Source organism: Colias eurytheme, chromosome 24, assembly GCF_061535395.1.
Source record: "Colias eurytheme isolate Ceu_HAF_F1 chromosome 24, ilColEury1 Martin Lab GWU primary, whole genome shotgun sequence".
Lineage (NCBI taxonomy): Eukaryota > Metazoa > Arthropoda > Insecta > Lepidoptera > Pieridae > Colias > Colias eurytheme.
The window spans coordinates 5,893,608-5,901,583 of record NC_143003.1 but is presented as its reverse complement, the minus strand read 5'-3'; positions in this window follow the sequence as shown (position 1 = coordinate 5,901,583).

Here is a 7,976-nt window from a genome sequence, read left to right as displayed (position 1 = left end):
TTTTAGTGATAGGCACTGTTCGGTCTGAATCAGACGAAATTGTAATCGGCGTCAGGGGTCGGTCACATTTTCCCGCCTGATTGTTACTAACTTTTACTATTTCATCGGTTAAGTGTTTTTGAAGATTTCGCTCCTTTTCATCTACATTAACTTTCATTGACACGTCGATTATTGCTGCCGGCATACGAACGCTTTCACGAAAAGTCTGAAAATCTAATATAGCGTCACCGTTCTGAAGGTTAGTTGGAATTGATACTCTAGTTTCTGATCGAGGCTCTAAGGTGATTCTTAACGGAGGGTTATATATAATCGTTATTTTGGCGTTAAATGTTTCTAAAACTTGGTGCTTCATATCGATATTTGCATCTAGTTTCTTAAGTAAATCAGATCCGATTAATCCATCAAACTTACTGTCTACATTGTATACATAAAATTTGTGGAAAAGTGAGCTTCTAAAAGTTTTTAATAATGGAATTTCTATAACCTCATCATGAGTGCTTTGCGCATGGGTACTAACAACTGTAAATTGTTCATACTGTTTATGATCTCTAAAATATTCTTCTGCTTTGGCCGGACTTATAAAGGAACGACTACTTCCTGTATCTATGAGAAACTTTGCTTTTATTTCGGGAACTATAATATGTGGTAATTTTAAGAAGCTGTCACAATAATTTAAATTTATTATTTCACTGTCTCGTCGGAGGCCGGTAACAGGAAATTCATTATTGTCATTAAAATTGCTTTCAATTACTTCCGGATCGGTATACTCGTATAACTCGTTCACTGCGTCTTCTTTATAATCTAAGGGTGAGTTATCGTAATTTTCATAATTTGGTTCATCGCAGTAATATATGTTATGAGTTACGTTTCGCCTCATAGGTGCCGTACGCATTGATACATCGCTATTTAAGCCGGGGTTCGGTACCTGGGCATGTTGTATGCCAAATTTAAAACGAGGTTGGTCTGTTTGTTGATTTGGGATTCCAAATTTATAACCGGAATTTTGAAAAGGTCGCAATTGGTGGTTATTATTAGATTGTGTGCCAAATTTATAGCCTTGGGCTTGTGGTGTTTGCCTTAACTGTTGAATAAAATTTGGTCGAGGTTGTTGAGCGAAATTCGGTCTATAACCAATTGGCTGTTGAGGACTGCCGTATTTAAAGTTTTGATTTAAAGGCATCGTAATAAAATTAGGTTTGAATGAATTTTGAAAAGTGTTTTGGGTTATAGGTTTTGGCTTACTAGTCTTTGCATTATATTGTTGTATAAAATTTACTTCTTCCGTAACTACGCTAAGTGCATTTTCTAAGTTTTTACAACCCCTTAATCTAACAATCCGGATCATGTCCTCCGGGAGGTTGTACAGAAAAACATTTAACGCAGTATTATTGTATATGATCATTTTCGCGGCTTTGACCCCTTCATGCGTGAAGCGGTTCACCTTTGAAAATAGGGAACTTTTTACGTTTTGTATTCTGTGGCAAAACTGTATGTAACTTTCACCTTGTTTTATTTTTAACCCTTCTAACTCTAATGCTATACACTCTTCCGATCGCGGGTCTCCGAAATGTTGGGTAAGTATTTCTTTCAATTCAGTCCATGAAGTTATATTTTGGTAATCACTAAGCAGTGAAGCTGCCTTACCGATAAGCCTGCTCGTTATGGCATGGTATACATATAAGTTTTGTGCGTTATTACTCGCATCTTGGAATGACCTTATAATATATTCACTTTTATTGATAAATAGGTTTAATAGTTTTTCATCCCCATCAAATTTGGGAATGATACATAGTATTTCTCTAGGAATGAGTTTAATCTCTTCCATTTTGCGTAGTTTTATCGATTAAAACACGAAATTAATGAAAGTAACACTTAAAATCACTAACTAATAACTAACAATTAAAATTAAACACTAAAAATTACGACTTATCACGATAATTGTAATGAACAAAATCAAATAAACGTAATGATTAGGCCGACTATTTTGGGTCGGGGATTTCGTGAAAAACAGGGACTATGAAAAACAGGAGTGAAGAGGTCTACTCACAGTCTGCTCGCTCCCATGTCCTTCACTTATGATTCTGAATGCTCGTCCTTGAAGTCTCCGTACGCGTTTCACTGCAGCGATTCAGTTTTTTACGCGTACGCGTCGCGGGAGTTATTTATTTAGTTCGAGGATACTCGTCTGTACCGCACTATCACAGGTCCTTAATTATGGCTTTACTGATAGCTCGGCAGCAGGATATTATCGAGTATCCTACCGGCTGCGCCACTCAAATTTCGACGGACCGAAGGACGATTTTTAAAAAACACAAGATTTAATTTACACGTCTTTAATTAGTGCTTTCTACATTCAGAATGAATTAAAATAATACTTAAACTAATAAACTTATCTCTAAACAAAATGCAGCGTTTGAAGAAATACAATACGTATGCATTAAGGCGATGCAGGGTGGCCATAGTTTGCTGCGTTAACAAATATGACATCGCTCGCATGTACTGCGGGTGGCCCCGATATAACTACCTAATTTGTGTTATGATAATATCTTTATTGTATAATGGTTCTTAAAACATTTTCAAATGTATTTAATAATTAATTATCCATTTTAATTAATTTAGCCTTATCAGTTGAATTGATATGAGATTTCTAAGCTATACAGATTCAAAATATTTTTATTGTATTGTTTTAAAATATAATAACAAGTAACAGTTTTATATTTATAGTCTATGGAATGGTATTTTATAAGTATTTCTACTTAGCTACCTTCCTATATTGTAACTTGTTTTAATTCCTATGAATGTTGTTACATCATGAAGGTATTATTTATTATGAGTCTAAAATATATTAAACTTGAGTAAGTATTATTTGATAACTTATTATGTGTAATATTAGAGTCAGAGATATGACTTATAATATAAAGTTATAATTATTTAAAATGTTCATTTTCAATTCATAAAAATTCTCATGTTTATTGCTTTTAAAGTAGGTAATAGGTACATATTGTACATTATAAATATTCAGAGCAGACATATCTGGAAGTATTGCTCTATTAACATATAATAACACTGCTTAAGTCATTTTATAGATTTTTAACTAACAGAATAAATAATTTTATTACCACACATGTATATGAATACTAATTCTTTGAATTACTTATTTAATTAATGAACACAATTCTAAATTAGTGTAAACGATTAATTCCGGTAAAACGAAACCCGACCCCGCGTCCGCGATGTTTACGAACTTGCAATTTTCTAGAAAATAGAAAGTATTACATAGTGCTTACCAATGTATTCTGATAGCCCAACCCTGACTCATCATCGGAGGTTTCTTCCCTTCCATTGAGCTCCTTCATCGTCACAGAAACACTTTTTCGAGACACAATAAACTATAACAAAACTTTGAAAACAAACTTGCACTCCCGTCTGCGAATTTGTACCGTTTTTTTTTTTTCAACTTAACCGGCTTTGACTCACTCGCAGTGTGTCCGTCCACTTACAACCATCTCCCTATTCACAATACACTGTGTTTAAATTATTTTGTAATTGAATAAACGCGATTTCATGCAAATTGGCCGAGCGGTAACAGGAAACTCTTAAACACGTTCAAATAACGTGCCGCGTACTGACCGACTGACACTTGAGTCTTGACAAATAAAATCAAAGTGACAGCTCGAGTCCCGAGACGTTTCAAATAAAGTTCATACTCGTATTGCGTTTGCGATCGACCGTGAACTCGAACTCGAAATGTTTTACGATTAAATCTCAGATAATATTATTCTTGTGTCTGTAAAGATATTGCTATCTTCCTTTCGTGAATAATAGAGAATTACAAGTATTTTTCTTTATCTGCAGTAGGAAGACATCGCTTACAGAGGTAAAATGCGATTGACCAATAGCCTCTATCACGGTGTTTCGTTCCGTGTTCAATTCATTTTTATTAAACCTGTATTGATAAGGCATTATCGCAACATTTGGTAATCGCAAAAAATCATGTGACAATAATAATCCAGCGTAAGTATTTGTTTTCTTCCATTATATCATAAATACATTATTTTCTAGTCATTGTGTGATTCAACTTTCAAGAAAAAAAATACTTTTATTGAATGCTAATATTTATTACAATAAACAATAATGGATTTATGACAACCTATTCTATATTTAAACAATAGTATTCAAAGCTTGATTCGAAAGTCAATAATTGTAGGTAGGAACAATAAAAGAAAGATTACAGAAGTAGGTAGACGACTGTAAATTGCTACTACCATGGCTACTACCTTATATTTTTACTATGTCAACAGGAGTCATGTATCGGGCTATTTTCTTATTGGCAGTTATTGGAATATTCTTTAACTATCTAGTAATATTGCATTGCATTCATTAAATGCAAAATACACAGCAATGAGCGTTGGACAAAGTCTAAATACAATGGCCATTATGATTTTTATGTAAAAGCGAAAACAAAAAGTTCAAGTACAGTGGACTATTGTTTCAATAATATATCCGTGGTTTATCAAATTATCAATGCATACAGTTTTATTGCAGTCTACACTTGGCGCGAATCAGTGTTGCTAGTCATAAATTAGTATTCGTTTGGCGGGAAAATGTAGCGTTCTGAGTTCTGAGAGCTAACATTTTTAACGGGATGTTCCTGGATGTTCCATTTTCAAAGACGTTGAAAATGGAGCATACTACTACTACCACCTAAGTACCTACCTATTTCCTTAATTCTCTAGTCATTTTATCGTGAATTATTTTCTCAACTAATATTATAATAATGCGAAAGTGTGAATGTTTGCAGTTTGTTTCTCTCATTTTATGGAAATAGCGAAGATAAACATAAAACAGTAATAAAGAAAGTAGGTATACCTATCTAGGTAGGTATAAAAAGTAGGTACTTTTTAACGCGAATAAATATTTTCATTGCTACATGAATTATTAATTAATTTAATAAATTAATTTCTAATTTCTATTGATTATTCTAAGATTGATTCATTATATTACTCGAACATGAGGAATACAGCCTATTTGTATTTTGTACTGTTCATTTATTTATTTGTTATCTGTATTAGGCCTTGCATGTAATAATTGTAAGTCGAACATAGTTTGCTAAGTAGGTTCATTGAATTTAAATAGATAATAGAGTATTTGCAGTTCATTTAAAACTATCAATACAAGGGTATACTTAATATAGCTTATACCCGCGACTATTAATACACGCAAAGTTTTCTTGTATAAGTAAATATTAAAACTGTGCGGAGCACACGTGTCAGAAGTGAAACTTCTTTGGCAAGATTCAAAGTTACCAAAAGCGTAGCCTTTCTCCATGACGTGATGTTATTGCTATGACGCGACCTTGAAATTCTACTCTCAACGCGCCTAAAGAAGTTTCACTTCAAAACTAAAAACGATCGCACAAATAATTTAAATTAAACATTATGATCTTTATGAATCAAATCATCATCATCAATCTTAATTATTTTAAATTGAAATGAAGATTGACATCAAGTGGAAATGTTTTAAAAAACATAAATTTTGAAGACATAAGTAGGTACCTAATAATGTGTAATTGTGAATGAATACGGCAAAATATTTATAATTTTTAATTTCATGTACCTACACAGTGTTACTTTTGTTAAGTAAGGTACTAGTTACAATGTGTACGGCAAAATATTTATTTTTAATTTCATATACACAGTGTTACTTTTGTTAAGTTAACTACTTATATAAATGAAAAATATAAGATTTTTGCTTGATTTCTGAAAGAATCTTGGCTCTTGGCACATATTGATGAAGAGATTATGACTTATTGATAAAAAACATTTCAGACCCGTATCAGCATGTCTCTGTTTTTTTTTTCTTTTATTCTTTCTTATAATAGAGCGACATTTTCTCATTAGTCTCAAGTCTCATCCAAGTATCGAATTATTCGAACCCAAGACTCCTCGGTTCAACGCCCTTTTAATCAATGTACCTACAAGATAGTAAGTATAATACAATATACCAAGGAGACATTAATTATGTAATACTAGCTTTCCGCCCGCGCTCTCAAAGAAAAACCCGCATAGTACCCGTTCCCGTGGGATTTCCGGGATAAAACCTATCCTATGTGTTAATCCAAGTTACCCTCTATAGGTATGCGTGCTAAATTTCATAGTAATCGGTTCGGTAGTATTTGCGTGAAAGAGTAACAAACACACACACACACACATCCTCACAAACTTTCGCATTTATAATATTAGTAGGACTAATGATAGCTGTTAAAAATATTACACATGTAGTTTATTACTCGCAGAATTTATATAATTTGCACTATTACATCACGAGTGGCAATTTATTTTCGTATCTCATAAAGCACTTATCTGCTTCCGCATGAGATATTCATTGTTAAGAATATCTCTTTTGTTGGAGGCTGCGTATAATGGTTTCTTAAGCATATTTTTATTACGGAATAGATAAACTGTAAAATTATAACATCAAGAATCAAAAGTTTTGTCATCTGTGGTCTGTGTCCCTGGAAAAATAATAATAAAAGATTCATTGAAATCGTTTGTTTCATTTTTTACGAGTTACCTTTAACATTTTTTCTATAGATTCTTATTCCCTACTATGTACTACCTTTCCGCTCTTTTACACTCGAGCTCACTATCAATTGATGATAACAGGACAAAAATCGATGCAGTAGTTTTTGAGTTTATCTCAAACAGACAGACGCGGACAGATGTTTTTTATGTGCTAATACTTTTCAAACCGGCAACAGAATACAACATAATATTATAGTTTAATATATAATATAATAATTATATACATATTAACTTCCACTCGTTAAATAAAACACAAATTGAAAACAAAATAAACTTTATTATTTTTAACATATCTATATCAAGACTATATCTGGTAAATTACTAAATACACGGAAATGACGGGCTATTGTTAATTTTTAATGAGAAAATTATATTTCCTTGATTTACTTAGATACTACTATTGCATTAAGTATTTAGATATATAGGAAGTCATAAGAAAATAAATAAAAATTTACAATACTTTCTTGAAGTTGGTTCAAGTTCACTAATAGAAGTTGAAAAGTACGGAAATTTGTAAAGTAATTTCTTTGTTAGGGTGCTTTTCCACCAGGGATGTTCGAGCATGCATAAATTGCATATGCATAGCTAGGGATGTGTTTGTAATTTTTATTGCAACGCTAAATGAAGCGATAGGATTCTGATCGATCAATATGGTTCTTTATCGCTACGCACCCTCGCACATCTCTGGTGAAAAGCACCCTTACTGCAGTCATAGAAGAACAAATACATAGATCAGGTATATTCGTCTATCTCGACATAAAATAGTTATATTGGTACTGAATGCTAATATATTGAAATATAATTAATTAATACTTATTAATACATAAAAACCTGTATGACCCTTATATTTAAATGTTAAATTTCTTAATCAATGAGGAATTATATTTAACGAATCTAATAAATAAAATATTTTTCAATCTCACAAGTAACCTATTTATATTAATTTTAACGTTACATTTTGGCTATTCTGAATAAATATAGTAACTTTTATTGAATGAATAAAATATAGAAAATATTAAATATTTCATAGTGTAGGAATTGAGAACGTAAATTGTTTTATCATGTACCTATTTGTTTAAATTAATTATCTATGCTCCTTATTATATCTCTACTCTGTGGAATTTTTAACAGAATGAATATTGTTTATTTGTTTTCATGTTTTCATAAATGTCTATGGTGAATCGTGATATTTTTTAAACTACAGCTAGAAAGAAGAACACGAGTTTAATAAGTACAACAAGAAGGAATCATTTTTATTATTTACCTACTTATTTTAATCATTATTTTTTTTATAAAAACATATTTTTCTTGAGAAGAACCGAAATTGGTAAATATGGTTTTTTCATATTTTTCATATACCTAGGTCATTTCTGATCATTTCCTGTATCATAC